The sequence below is a fragment of the Triticum dicoccoides genome, chromosome 1A (assembly GCF_002162155.2).
Source record: "Triticum dicoccoides isolate Atlit2015 ecotype Zavitan chromosome 1A, WEW_v2.0, whole genome shotgun sequence".
NCBI classification, from domain to species: domain Eukaryota; kingdom Viridiplantae; phylum Streptophyta; class Magnoliopsida; order Poales; family Poaceae; genus Triticum; species Triticum dicoccoides.
Genome location: NC_041380.1, coordinates 428,335,575 through 428,352,134, shown reverse-complemented (window position 1 = coordinate 428,352,134; position 16,560 = coordinate 428,335,575).

Here is a 16,560-nt window from a genome sequence, read left to right as displayed (position 1 = left end):
TGAACTAGTTGAATAATTAATATAACTAGTTTATTTTTAGTAAGAAAATTTAGGTATCTGAGATTTGATGATCTAATTAAAATATTATTTGTTAATGAGTTTTTCTGTTTATTTAATTTTTATATATTTTTAGTTTATATAAATGTTAGATTAATGTCGAATGTTAGATGAATTAGATAGAAAAGTTAAATATATAGTAATGTCAATTGTTAGAGATGAATATAGTTATATATATTAATGTCAAATGTTAGATGAATATATATTTGAATTAGCTAGATATTAATTAATGTTATATAGTAATAAGTGTTTAATGTTTCACCTATATGAACATAGGAAATGTCATCTGACGATGAAAAAGATTTCATTATGTGCGAACACTGTGAAGACCAGCGCGGCCTGTGCAACAGAAATTTCCTTGTTGATGGTAGGGGCTTCAGCATCAAGCTGGATGAGACATTCGAAGTGGATACAGTAAGTCACAATGGCAATTATTATTTGAATGCAAAACTTATGCTTCATTTGCTTCAACTTATAATTTTAAAGCATGACTTATGCTTCATTTGCTTCAACTTATAATTTTAAATTTTCACTATTCTACTAGCGCATCCCCTGCCATGCAAGAATTTTTGTCTTGGACAAGATAGGTTTTAGTGCTATAGATGATATGTAGGTAAAGAGAGTTTACTTGAAGACCAAGAATGGGTATACTTTCAACGTCAAATTATATAATGGAGACACATACACCCATTTTGAATGCAAAACTTGGCAAGCACTATGCAAGGCTTATGCATTTGAGCCTGATATGGTTATCACCTATGATATTCGTCCGGAAGATGATATTGAAGGTAATATAGACATCTGGGTCGATGTGCAAACGCTCCAGTTCTACCATTATGTGAGTTTTTCTCAACCATGCATGCATATGTTTATGTCTTTGATACAGTTTATTCAAAAATAGTTGACAACTAATTTGTATTGTCAGCTTATTTTGGTTCAAGCAAACATGTCCGGCGCTTGGTAGACAGGACCTACTACTGCCCCGGGGCTGAACTAAACTGCGAGGAGATAAGTCATTATGTTTCATGGCTTGAGGATCTTCATACTGTCAAGACAAATTTTCTTCCTGAACTTAGAAATGTTAGTACTCAAAACGTGCGACCAATAGTGATCGTATTGAACTATGGTCACATCTATAATCGAAAGATGGTAAGATTTTTACTATTTGTCCTTAGTGCATCTTTTGCATACATTATTTTTGAAGCCAAACTTTCATTGCTAAGTATATTAATTACTATACGATGTTCTTCAATAGGGACTCCCGATGACAGTTGTGCCTCAGTGGATCGAGACAAAAGGTCGCATGTCAATGGTTATCTTATGACCAAGATTTCCTACATTGCACATGAGTGCATTCAGGATTTCTGAAAGCGAAGAATGCTTAATAGTGAAAGATTGGAGCAAAATTGTTAACGATCGCAGAGAAGTACTAGGGGGCAGCAAGGAGAAGCGCAACCCAAGATTAGGAGACAGATTCATCTGCATGCTCCAGTATGATGAATCAGGAGAGCTATACATGTTCTATGCTATTCTACCTGAGAGGGAGCAGCAGGAGTGATTTAGCTAGTTCATGCTCTTAGTACTTGTCCTCTCTCATGTCCGTATTGTCCTGAACTTAATTAAGCTCAAATAGTGATTTGCTTGTGAATGCTTATAATATCATGACCATGTTGAACTCGATGATATCTTTGCTTCTGTTACAAGTGAATGTTTCTTCTTTAAGCTAGCTAGTGTTGGTGATGATTAGATAGCGGTAATGACTATGATGATTAAATAGTGGTAATTAATGACGACTACGATGATTTTTAGATAGCCAGTATATATATATACTGTTGTTGGTGATGATATGATGCAAGAGTTTATTTATTTATTAATATGTGATGATGATGATGAGTTATTATATGTCATTTATGAAAGAAACCGCAAATTAGTTTGAACTGGATGGATCCTAGCTAAGTTATCAAGTATATATATATGCCATATCCATATCCATATCAAGTATAACAACTCATTATAACGTAAAACAATCCTAAATTAAATTGATTACACAAATTTAAATGAAAAATAAAAAATAAAACAAAAAACCCATAAACATTTAGTACCGGTTGGTGTTACCAACCGGTACTAAAGGGCTCCCGGCCCCTGGAGCTGGCTCGTGCCACGTGGTTGCCCTTTAGCACCGGTTCGTGCTGAACCGGTACTAAGGGGGGGGGGCTTTAGTGCCTACACTTTAGCACCGGTTACGGAACCGGCACTAAAGGGCCTTACGAACCGGTGCTATTGCCCGGTTCTGCACTAGTGATCAGTCTTGCTATAAGTCGCAGCAGATGCTATATAGGTCCGTCGGATCTTACATCAAGATTCGTGCAAAATTTTCTTTTTTCTCTCTTAAATCTCAGTCGAGTGAGACATTGCCACGCCATTAAACTGAGGCTCGGGCGCCATTAGTGGAGACGTTAGGAGAGAGGTGGATGGCAGATGGAGGTCAAAGGGCTCGCACGCCTCCCGTACTCAAATAGCTACCCTGCACGGCGCCTCCTAGCTAACAAAAAAAGGGGACGTGTGGTGACACGTAAATGGTAAATAGAACGCCCATAGTTTCAATAATACTTGTGTTTCCGATTGTAACGTGACAACACTTGTTCCAAAATGACTTTGTTGATTGTTAATGTGTGTGCCTTCGCAAATCAGACATCAAAATTACGACGGCATGTTGGTTCCATGTCATGACACCAAGCCAAGTTTCATGATTTTCATGCGTGTTTCGGATTTATAGGAATTAAAAAAAAACAATTTTCTCAATGTTTCCAACTGAGCCATGTCGCCCAGATGTTTGAATTTCATTCCCATTTCTGGCATGGGACCTAGAAATTTACCCGAGGACACACATGTGATTTTTCAACCAGCTTTGGTGCACTGGAGCATGTGTTTGTATTTAAAATTTGAATTATGCACACAAAGGTGACACGTTCCCTCTTAGAACCACAAGCCTTTTTGAGAGAAGCTCCGATTTGCAAGAAACTTATACCAAAACTTAGTTCCTATTCTGCAATTTTTTTACCACATCATGGTAGTACCACGATGCCAAGATGTTTGAATTTCATTTCCATTTCTTGCATGGGACCTAGAAATTCACCTGAGGACACACATGCGATTTTTCAACCAACTTTGGTGCACGGGAGCATGTGCTTGTAGTTCAAATTTGAATTATGCACATTAAATGAACAGAAACTCAATTAATGTATAAAAAGGCCAAACGAACCCGGAATAATTCCAAAATTTAACAAGGCACTCATATAGTTCTATGTTGCCTCTGTAAAGAAAATATGGGGGGAGGCAACGTATATTGGTTCGCACACAAAGGTGTAAAAAATAATGAAATTAGCATACCTATTTAATTCTTGGGTTCTTATTATTTATGCCACTAGTTGTGTATCACTACTCAGTTTTGCCATTAGAAGTTACAACTACTCAAAAAATGCCATCGATTCGTGAGACGCCTGCTCAAAAATGCAATTAGATATATAAAAAATGCCATCGTTAAGTTAGATGTTTGCTCAGAGATGCCATTAGACATTGTTATTTTCATGACAAACCCGTTGACCATGTTACATGACAAAAACAAGCCGATTCTCACAATGATAAGTTAATGGTGTCCAGCACAACACACCCCTCAAATAAAACTAAGCACCCTGGAATTCTTTGACAAAACTAAGCACCCTAAAATTCTTTGAAAACTAAACTGTTGGCTATATGATGTTGGCCATATATATTGTACGTATATAATGTGAAGAAACGAGTGGTAGTACTATACCAACTAAAAGATTAAATGTACGAAATATAATGAGAAGAAACATAACATAGTTCTGCTGGGGGCTCAGCACAACACACCCCTCAAATAAAACTAAGCACACCAGAAATTAAACTAAGCAACTAATCTGGTAGGCACTGCATTAGAACCACCATGAGCAACGACACTGCCACCTTACCTGGAGTCCTCGTCCACGTCCCCGACTTCGTCCTCGTCCCTCTTCCTCTTGGGCAATACTTCTTTGCTTGAACCGCACACTTTGCTCTTGCTCTTCATCCAACCCTTGTAGATATTGAGACAAAGGTAGCCATCCATTGCAGCGTAGTGGATGTGGTCTATATCTAGTATAGTCTACTGCCATGCATGATGAAACGTGTGCAGAGGTTTCTTCAATTCACCGTACGAAGGATGAACCATGGCTCCTGCCAGGGTCAGCATTAAAGGCTGATCAAGGGAGGGCACCAGCCCTTCCTTCTGGAGGTCGAAGGGGTCGCCTACAACAAGGCCTATACGACCCAGGATTTCCTTGTCATTCCTAAAGTCTACAATAATGAATTTGACTCAGACGCCCGTGAGGAACTTCTTAAATTCCTCGCACTCAATGTCGGCATGACATATGTGGTAGACCAAGCATAAGTCATGCACGCAAACCTGGATCACGGCGGGCTTCTTCTTCTCCGCCTCCTTTAGATTCTTCTCGCTTCCCAGGACTGTGGTGTACTCAACATCTAGCCCAGCGACCCACTCATCATTTGATTTTTCGAACATGCGTTTGAAGCGAGCAAGGCATTCTTTCACCTTTGCGGAAGAACGGGTGTAGATGACGTCGAACTCATCACCGGTGATGGTTCTAACCTTGTACTCACCGCCGATCATGGAGATTTGGGACGCCATGGATTTGGGAGGAGGGTTAGGATTAGTGGAACTGCCGTAATGTGAAAGGAGGGGACGACTAGGAGCGGTTTACCGATTGTAAAAATATCGAGTGGGGGGGCATGTGAATGGCAGGGTAGTGGCTTTCCTGGTGGATAAATGGATTCATGTACAATACTATGGGGGCCCAATTAGATGTCATGTCTACTCGACGCCCAATTAAATGGCTTTCGATGTCATGTCAAGCATCGGGAAAATTACAGGTGATACGAAGCTTTCCATTCTCCCATGATACGGGCTTCCGAGAGCCCTTGGATCTGAGATCGAATGGTTGCATGGCGTGATTCTAGACCTATGGGTGAATATCCTATCCTAGAGGGTTATTCTGCAAATTTTCAGCAACTTAGCATGTGACTGTTCGATCTCAGATCGAAGGCCTACCAGCAGCCCGTATCATGGTCGCGCCTACCATGACCGTCGCCTCGCTCGCGCGGTCGCTCCCTTGGAGATTTAGCACAGTGCGTGAGGCTATCTGATGTTGGCATGTCATACATAGTCATCACTTAGTCACTCATACAACAAGGTTAGCTATAAGGTTGGCTATAAGAGTATTTTTGTTTACTTCTCTCTATCTCTTTCTTCATAGTATTTATTGCATTTGCCAAGGAGTGACCTCTTCCAATGAAATGTTGCTTAGATGAGGTGCTATGGGAATTAAATGACTTAGCAACTCAAGTCCCCAATGCATAGGTGCTTAGTTTTTTGTTGCTAAGTTTGCTTCATCTAGGTACACGCACTTATCACCGTTTCTTCCTAGGGCCACCAAACTAGTCTCTCTCTTCTTAATTAACTTGCCACATTGGACTTTATGCCTATGTGGCAGGCTCAGCACCTGTAGGATCAAGTACAACAGTGGGCTATAAGCCCTCTTTACATGGCATTTTTGCATATGTGGGGGAAAGCGACAAGGAAAAAGTGGAGGAGTGGGCTCTCAAGCAAGAGCCAGCCTCTACATGGTGGAGCATCAGGAGAGGCACCTGTATGGAGGTGGTCAGGAATCGGGAGACTCATGCCAGTCATAGTACCGCAGTTAAAATGATAATGGCAAGTCAAATCACCAGGCCCCACCTGTCCAACAGTAACTCACTATCAAATCACACAGCCCTACGTTTGCAACAGCCTACTCCCTCATCTTCTCATGTCTATGTCGAAGCGACTAGGCGGAACTGCCCCGCCTACCGCGCGGGAAAAGCCCTGCCCTCGACTTTTAAATAGTACAATATACTAATTTTGTATCCATGGATTGTGCCGTCGAACAAAGCCTCAAGAAAACGGCGGTACACATGTACGGAGTATACAGCACGCCCGTCGCGTTCGCGTCGCACCCCAGACGGTCGATCGGTCTGGCACGCCGCTCTCCGAATGGAACGCGTGTCATATTGCGTTTGCACACACATGTGGGACCACAATTGAGAACCGAACATAGGTACACTCCCCGGCCCCGCAAGTCGGGTGAGTTAATAGAAGAGAGAGACGAGCGATAGTACTACTAGAGAAGTGTTATAGGAGTACATACGTTGGTACTTGGACGATCCCTGCAAGACACGAAAGATCAGTTCGTCCATGCATGTGACCAGACTCCAGCAGACACGCCTGGATTGGCTATCATCTACATATCGTGCAGGCTGTGTTGTACAGGGCTGTAGTTCTGGTGAGAAATCTAAGGTTTCTTGTCATCTCGCAAAATTAGGTGTCATGTGCTTCGGATCACCGCGAGGGTTAAACAGCGACAACTGAGTTGGGCTAGTCATTGGGGCACATGCATGGAGACTACTCGACTGCCATCTAGGTCAAGCCGGCTATGTTAATTAGGACATCTATCGACGGACCCCTTTTCTTCGAGTTTATCTTTAATTTGAGCTTTGATACTCGTCTAGTTTGTCCGTCGGGATTCATCTTGTCTCCTTTGGGCAGTGAGGTTATGATTTCTTGTCATGTGGCATTTTTTCGTGTTATATGTTATAATCCGGTGCTTCAGATCAAAATGACGAAAACTGCACCTCCGAGGCACGTGCATGAAGACTTCTTGATAGTCATTGCCGAGGTCAAGCCGGCTTCGGTCGGTAGACAAAAGAAAACTAGTACTCCACTATATAGGCAGGAGCCTCCGCGCTTGCTTGCTAGTGTTGCTCTCTTCACACTGTCTCGTCCTCTCCAGATCTAAAAACGATAGCGGTGGATACACTCTCTCTCTATACTCACCGCTGGTCATAGATCCAGCCGGATCCTCTCCGCCGGGGAAGGTGAGAAGGTGCAACGTTCACGCGGTCGTCCTCAGCGACGGCTCTTACCCACTGCCGGCGCGTCCCGATCAGCGTGCCTTGCCATTCTCTCCCAAGCATCACTGGCGAGGGAGGGCCTCCCACCCCTTCTTCCTCGCTGCCGTAGTGTGGGCAGATCTGGCCTCCCGCCGCCCACCTAGCGACATTCCGGCGACCCTCAGGTATAACTTCCTTAGAAACCAGCCTTGCTCTACTTCCCGAGCTCCGGACGTCGCTGCATTTGTATCTTTTACTATTTCTCAGGCCCCTCGTAGATAGGATTGATCGGATGTTCGAAAACCACCTAATTTTTTATTGTTAAGAGGTAAAACTAGTTCATGCACTCGAATCTAGTAGTACTTGGTTCAAACAAGGAAGAAAGGGGGTGGGGGTGGGGGAAGATTTGTTACCTGAATCTAGGACTTGGTCGAAAGAGGAAATAATGGGGGCGAAAAGTAGCATAGACTGGCTATCCAACTGGTCTCTAGGTCTAATAGAGAAATAAAGGGAACACAGTACACACTCGATATAAACCCGATCTATTGGTTGAAAAAGGAAAGAGAGTGGGTACTGGGGGACAAGTCAACAGAGTAAGTCCAACATTAGATTTGCTAGACTCACACAGTATAAGGTGGCTATATACCGAACAAAAATGGGACCAACCCAGATATCCTCTTCTGATGTTTGTTGCCCCGAGCCGCTCTTATGTAATGCCACTGGTAAAATGTAGCAGTCGCACTGTTAAAAGTAAGGACACATTAAACCAATGTTGTTTTCAATGTAATGCCTCCAGTAATATGAATTAATGGCACTTTTTTTCATGTCCTGCTAAATTTCCCATTAAGATAAGTTGCTTCTTTTCGTTAGAAATGCAACTGTCCTAGTCCGCCTACTCTCCCGTGCCCAAATACTGACTCTATAGCAGCTGTTAATGTAATGTTGCTGGCAAAATGAAGCAATGGCATCATTAAAGTAATGTCGTACTTAACGGTTGTCATAGTTAATCCTAATGCCCACACTAATATCTAGCAATGCTGCTAGAAATTGCTACTATCCTTGTATGATTGCCATTCAGATAAGGAACATGCTTTTTTTCATTTGATGCATGTTCATCACTTGTTAGTCACCCTCCTTTCCACCTTTTTTTGTGCAAACAGAGATATAAATTTCACGCTTGATCTTAGTTGAACTGCACAAATGATATCCAAATTATAGTTGAACATTCCAGGAGCTTCATGACCAACCTTGATGTTGCTCAACTTTATTGCAACTAATGAAGAAGAAGCTCTCTGGGTTTTGTTTTCTGATGGAAATGGAACCAGGGCTGGAGCCCTTTTCTTAAAAAAGAAGAAGAAGAAGCTGCTAGCTCATGGGACATTGCTTCATTTTAGGTGAACTGCACCAAAAGGTCCCATGAATTGAATCATCCATGTTGGTGACTGGTGTCATCCCTTCTACGATGGCGTTGATTGAAGATATGGTTCCCATCACGAGGTATGTTCCTTTTTGGTCTGACCGTTTGCCAAAGATCCTGCATGTTGATCCCGCTCTTGTGCTACTGTTTTGGCACTGCCAAAAGAAGTAATGTTATTATTTTGTACCTTAATCTAGTGGCACTATTAATTTGAGGCAATGTTTTGGCACCGCTAGTGCCACTGTCTTTTTATATATCAAAAGAGGGGGTTCCCTCCGATTTCATTAAAGAAACCCAACCATAGATAACTATTACCCGACAACATCTCAGTGTAAACGGGCAGTTATGCAACTACTACTAGGACGGACTGAGTACTAGCAGGAGACAAGTTCGTCACATAAGCTAGGCAGGTAGGGGAACGCAGCACCAGCTCGACCAAGTTTGGATTACAACCCAAATGCTACCACAGAAACATCAGGGGGGAAGATAGGGACTGAAAGAGCCAGCTTCAACATCCCAGTCTAAGCACCCCCGGTCTTCATCCTTGTGATGCACGGTACACCTCGTTTGCCACCTGCTCGACCCTAGTGTCACTAATAAAATGAAGTAATAATACAGTTAAAATAGAGCGGGTGTCCTCTCTATCATTTCATTTCCAATGTAGATAAAGAAAGTGCTTCTCTTTGTTAATGTATGTTTCATCAACTAGTCCCATTGTTAATGTTTAAGCATTTCTGCAAACTGGGGTGCTTAATTTTAGTTGATCTGCACAAAAATAGAGATTTGAATGTCTCAAGGCCCCTCCTTGTACTACCGCTGTACACTGATGTTCATCACTGGCAGAAGGTGTATCGAGGAGACTTGGGACGATTTCAAGTATGAGGCGTGGCGTACCATATGAGGCGTCGCAGGGCCCATCTCGCCCTCGTAGCATGGCATACTATGACACTATCGCAATATTTTCTTATATTTATTTTGCGTGTTTCATCAACTAGTGCCACTATAATGTAATCACGCTTTTTCATTATCTATGCAAACAGGGTTATTCAGCTGCATTTTGGTGGAATTGCACAAATATACAGATGGAACCGACATATATATGCAGAGTGCGAGGTGTGCTAAGTAAAAATTACCGACACCAACCATGCTCCATGCACGCATTGGAATCCACCACCACCAGTGGGATGTGTGGCGCTCTCTGTGGACGGATCTTTCTCGGTAGCAAATCCTCTAACCAAATACTAGTAGCTTATATTGGCAGTTTTCTAGGGAGTACTCTTTTCTAAAAGAAGCACCAATCTATTTTTATTTATTTGTACACAGTGTCACAACTTTGATCCAAAGGTCCAGAGCTATTTAAGGGTGATTCGCGTAGTACTCGGAGACTGATTGTAAGCATGATTTTATTAGCTGTCACACTGATTGTAAGCATGAGCAGGTGGAAGATTAGGTTAGTGCGAAGCTTACCTTAAACCCTACCGCCGCCGTTGAAACAAGGCGAGCGTCGAGGGAACCGTGGAGAACGGCGGGGAAGCGACGTCGCGCCATCCGGCCTCCTCTTGTGGTGGGAGAACAAATACTCCTGTGGCTTCGGCTGGCTCTGCACCCTCACGAACGGCACACCATACTCGATCGATTCGATATCCTCTGGGTGGTAGACTTTTGACCTGTACTCCCACCACCTCCGCCTGACTTTCACCTCGGGCGAATCTGTCTGCTCCATCGCCCAGAGGAGATACTCGATGAACTCGAAGGACTGCGGCGTGACTGCTGCCAAGGAGTACATGTACATCGCCGCCGTCTCGCTCTTTCGCATACATTGCCACATGGCCCTCACCGTCCTTGAAATCTCCCACTCATTGTCAAAACAAGTAAGGATCTCCTTCAACCTGGCTAACTTTTCCTTGTCGCCGCTGGCGATCTGCCTGATTCACTGCTGCATCCTCTCCATAAATGTCCTTCTGAGTGGTCCGGTACTAGCTTTGGAAGATGGGAGGAGAGACGGTGGTCTTGCAATAGAGAAGAGGGAGAGGCGAGACAGTGGTTTTGGAATGGAAATGATGGACAGGAGAGGAGGTGGTTTTGCAATGGAGAAGAGGGAGAGGCGACACAATGGTTTTGGAATGGAGATGATGGAGAGGAGAGGAGGTGGTTTTGCCATGGAGAAGAGGGAGAGGAGCGTGCGACAGCGATTTAGGATTGGACGAGAGGGCCGGCGCGCTGTGACTCGATCAAAATCAAAATCAATTTACCCTTCAATTAAGAAAGCGACCCCGCATTAACTAGTCTCCCTTTTATTCTGGGTCATAATTGACCATGATTTTCGCAAATAAAATATATGTTATACGTTGGAAAAATAATATAATTTGAAAGTACATTCGGATATGAACCAAACGATACTATTTTTGGTGACATGCATTCACATTTGGTTGTCAAATACAGTACGTGGTAAAACTTTGACCCAAAATACGCAAAACAAAAAATACTTCCAAGACCAGCGCCGCTCTTCTCCTCTTAAACCACCGCTGCTCCTTTCCTGTTCCAATCTAAATCCAGCGCCGCTCCTCTCCTCTTCCATTTCAAAACCACCGCCCCTCCTCTCCTATTCCAATCCAAAACCAACATCGCTCCTCCCCCATTCTAATCCAAACATTGCTCCTCTCCTCTTCCATTCAAAAACCACCGCCGGCGAGTGAAGGTGCTTTGGAGAAGTAGATCGATGGAGTAGTACAACCGATACGTGAGGATCACAGACGGCGACCCTGTGAAGCTAGATAGGATGTTGGAGATATAGTCTTGGTTTGACAACAAGGACCAACTAGCAGCGATGGCGACATCCATGGCCAAATATCTGCAACAGAGCGAAAAGGTGGTGATACTCCCGGAGGGAGTCGCGCGGGAGTACATAGAGCTGCTCCTCTGGGCCATGGAGCAAACAGATTCACCGAATCCGATCGTGAGGGAGCGGTGGTGGGAGTATCGATCCCAGATGGAGCATCCACCAGAGATTGAAGGATTGAGTATCTACAGGGTGCCGTTTGTGAGGGTGTCGTGCCAGAGCGAGCCGGTGGAGTCTTCATCGACCGAACCCAACTGCAAGAGGAGAAAAACAGTTGGCCCGATGATGTTTCCCCACCATCGTCCCCCTCGCCGTTCACATCATCTCACGGGGCGGTTGTCTGCGCCGAGGAATAGGAGGGACTGCCCCCAGCCCAATAGTTGGGCAGGTTGTGAATTGTGTTTTGTGTTGTGTATTTTGAGAGTACTTTCAGATATGAATGTCTTTTGAATTTCATATTTGCAGTACTGACCATATGAAGTATTTTATGAATTCTAGAGATCTATTTTAGCACTTAAAAATGTAGTTTCATAGGAGTATAAAAGTGCAGACAATGTGATTCTGAGAGAAGAAACTGCTAGTTTCAGAGGCAGAGCATTTATATTAACACGGCCTTTTCAAACAGTGTTAACATCATGTTGGAAGTTTTATTCATGGTCGAAACTGGAACTACCAGCCAGTTAACATCATGCTGATCAACATTCATCCATAGCACATCTTCATATGATGCACAATGAAAAAGATATGCTATTTTAAAAATGCCCACACAATGTCGAGTGTGCGAAAAACAGAGAAAACGAGGGACGAAGTTTTGGCAAGTGTTGGATGTGGTGTACGTAGATGACAATTGGGACCCACATGTTAATAAAGGCAGAGGCAAAAATTTTGGAGATATTTTCTCTGCACAGGTGGAATTGAACCCGGGCGGAACAGCTGTCGGGTAGTGTCACTCGGCCACTAGGCGAGTTCAGTTGTTTCGTTACTAATAAGGCACTTCCTAAGGTGGTGATCTCCTCCTGCGCCTTTGTGCACTCGCCGCGATGCCGCTGTCTGCCGTTGTGAACATGCTGAACAAACAAGAGGAATATGGAGAGGACTGTACGTGGAGAGGCGGACAGTCGGGACCCACGAGGTCTATGGCCGTACGCAAGCAAGTGCCTCATCGAAAAAAATACTTCCTCCTAATGCTATACTGACGTTGGGGACCACGGGTTTGTCAACATACTTACATTTTTTAGGTGCTTCAACGTAGTTACTATAGGAGATAAATTCACAACGAAGCCGGAGAGCTGGAAGGTATAATTTATTATCACTGGGGCAACAAGTATCAGCTGGGTTTTGGGCTGCCCCGTCTAGGCTTTCTTTCTTAACATGCGCAGCCCACGACCTCGGATGGGAGGTCCATAGGCCTGTTTGTATTTTCTTGAGGGCCGTCATGTATTGACCGGCCTATGGACCTCCCATCCGAGGTTTTATTTTTCCTGAAACATCAGCAGCCCAATTTATGTATTTTTTTCGAAGAAAACGTAGAGGTCTGTTCTATTTTTCTATATAAGAATAGGAACTCCTGGTCCAACTTATGTTTCCCTTCTAACTATATTATATATATTTAAATTATTTTATATGCTATTATATATTATTGTTATTATCATCATATATTTAACAGATACTTACATATGTAAGAAAACAATATCCCACATCTTATTAACTTATAAAAATAATTTCTTAACAATAAAATCCTGGATTTTTTTGGCAACGAAAATCCTGGTGATTGTGTACAAAAGCTTGGTAAGATTTAAGGACCAATGTAATAATAAATCACTTATTATTTAAATATATATATATAACAAAATGCTCAGCCCCTGTTTATTTTTTGATAACATTGCTGCGCTCACCCCAACATTATAATTAGAATCAGCCCAGCAAAATTGTGTATTTCGAGAAAGTGCAAATGACCTATAATTTTTTAGGAAATACATAAATGGGCCACATGGACACTACATTATTTGTTCACCCAGCCCAGCTAATAGACTGTAATTCAAAAAAAGAGATCAAATTGACTGTAAATTCTACCCTGCAAAAAAGACTGTAAATTCTGAAAAAATGGGTTGAATACGTGCCACATTTTTGGAGGCTGAAATGTGGGCCAATAGGTCGAAGCCAATGCAAGTCGTTGTCAACTTAGTCAAAAAATGATTTTGACATCGTTAGCTGTTGGATTTACATCCAACGACCGGCATCCATCTTCAATCTCTTGTCTTCTTCCTCCAGCGCTGCTGGGACCACCTGCTCCCGCCTCCTGCCGCTAGCAGCTCTGCTTAGCACGCTTCACTGTGAAGCGCTACTCCACCGTTGGCCAGGCCATCCCTCCACCCCTCCACACCTCCCATTCTTCTCCACCGACTGCCGAACCACACTGCACCAGAACCAGTTATCCCTTGTACACCCCTCCATCTGCGACTCTACTCCCGCGTCTTCCCATCTCCAACACGTTGTTGTCCGGGGCCTCGCCGTTGTCCACCACCTTGGATGCGCTTGACGCGGAGTGGTCAACGAACGACACCATCGGAAGTAGACTGTGCGTGGAGAGGCTGATAGCTGGGTCCACAGCCATACGCAAGGAAATGCCTCCTTATTATGCGCAAAATAATGATTCCTCCACCTGACAGCTGGGACCCACCGGAAGGGCCTCTATATTTCACGAAAAAAACGTTCCCACCGCTGATAGGTCAGACCCACCAGCTATATCTTCGCATGCAAGGAAGTGCCTCCTTATTATGCACAAAAAATGAATGCCCCCTGCTAGCTAGGACCCACAATAGTGGGAGGCTGACTTGTGGGCCAACTAAGTTGACGGAGATGGAGGGCTTTGTCAACTTAGTCAATATGAACGATTCTAGCTCCAGTGACCGTACGATGTCCATCCAATGGCCGTGGTGCTTCTTCAACCTCTGGTCTTCTTGCTCTAGCCGCCCAAACCAGCGCCGGTCGTGCCTCATGCTCCTGCCTCCCGTGGCCGGCTGCGATGCCGCGGAGGACTCACCGCCCCTACTACTCCCACTGCTGGCCAGGCCATCCCTCTACTCACCCACACCCCCTGTTATTCTGCGGCGACGAAAGCCTCACACCGCAGCGAACCAGTGAACCCTCATACTCGTCTATGCGTGGGCATCCACTGCCACGTCTTCCCCGGCTCCGCGTCATCCCCTTCTCAGGCCTCGCCGTCGTCCACCGCCCTGGTGCTCTCGACGCGGCGTGGTCAACATGGTCAAGGAATGACTTCCATCGGACGTGGACTATACATGGAGAGGCTGACAGCTGGGTCCATGGCCGCAGCAAGGAAGTGCCTCCTTATTACGCGGAAAATAATGATTCCTCCACCTAACAGCAGGGACCCACCGGATGGGCAACTGTATTTCGCGAAAAAAACGTTTTCCCCCTGACTGCTGGGACCTACCAGCGACATCATCACACGTAAGGAAGTGCGTCCAGGCAAAAAAAAACGATTCGCCCCCCTGACTGCTGGGACCCACCAGCTACATCTTCGCATGCAAGGAAGTGCCTGACAGTCAGGACTGCTACCTCTTGAGCATGCGTTGGTTTTCACTAGTGTCTTCTCTCAAGATAGCATAAGTATTACGGTGGGTGGACAAATTACTGTCGAGCAATTGATAGAATTGAGCCTAATTATGAGAATATCTAGGTATGATCATGTATATAGGCATCACGTCCATGACAAGTAGACCGACTCTTGCCTTCATCTACTACTATTACTCCACACATCGGCCGCTCTCCAACATGCATCTAGAGTATTAAGTTCATAAGAACAGAATAACGCTTTAAGCAAGATGGCATGATGTAGAGGGATAAACTCATGAAATATGATATAAACCCCATCTTTTTATCCTCGATGGCAACAATACAATACGTGTCATTTCCCCTACTGTCACTGGGATCGAGCACCGCAAGATTGAACCCAAAGCTAAGCACTTATTCCATTGCAAGAAAGATCAATCTAGTAGGCCAATCCAAACTGATAATTCGAAGAGACTTGCAAAGATAACCAATCATACATAAAAGAATTTAGAGAAGATTCAAATATTGTGCATAGATAATCTTGATCATAAACCCACAATTCATCGGATCTTGACAAACACACCGCAAAAAGAGTTACATCAAATAGATCTCCAAGAAGATCCAGGAGAACTTTGTATTGAGATCCAAAGAGAGAGAGAGAGAGAGAGAAGAAGCCATCTAGCTAATAACTATGGACCCGAAGATCTGAGGTAAACTACTCACACATCATCGGAGGGGCCATGGAGTTGATGTAGAGGCCCTCCGTGATCAATGCCCCCTCCGACGGAGCTCCGGAAAAGCCCCCAAGATGGGATCTCTTGGGTACAGAAGGTTGCGGCGGTGGAAATAGGGTTTCGTGGTGCTCCTGGATGTTTTGGGGGTACGTAGGTATATATAGGAGGAAGAAGTAGGTCGGTTGAGCCACGAGGGGCCCATGAGGGGGAGGGCGCGCCCAGGGGGGTAGGCGCGCCCCCTGCCTTGTGGCCACATAGTTGGTTGCTTGACATCCACTCCAAGTCCTCTGGATCACGTTTGTTCCAAAAATCACGCTCCCGAAGGTTTCATTCCGTTTGGACTTTGTTTGATATTCTTTTTCTGCGAAACACTAAAATAGGCAAAAAAACAACAATTTGGGCTGGGCCTCCGGTTAATAGGTTACTCCCAAAAATAATATAAAAGTGTAAAATAAAGCCCATTAACATCCAAAACAGATAATATAATAGCATGGAACAATAAAAAATTATAGATACGTTGGAGACATATCAGGGACCCACCTGGTCGAAGCGTACGTAGCGTTGTCATTCTGGTCGTGAACGTGTACGTACATACTGGTCCATGTAGATGCGCGCATGTGTCGTAGTAGAGGCACACACGTAGCATGTACACGCACGTACAGCGGCAGTGTGCAAGAAAGAAAATATGACCACATACGTACATACGGACAGGGTCTTGAACGCCTACTCGCGCATACGTACGACCAGGGCTCGTGTACATGGCTGGGTCGGAACGGAGAAACAATGTCGTCGTCGTGTACATGGGGGGCCAACTGCCTGGGTCCGAACGGAATGCGTCTCGTGTTCATCGTGAGGACTTGGACAGAACAGCCGATGGAGACGAGGCTTGGCGTACCGCAGAATGGAGGAAACAGCCTTGTGTTCGACCGGCCACG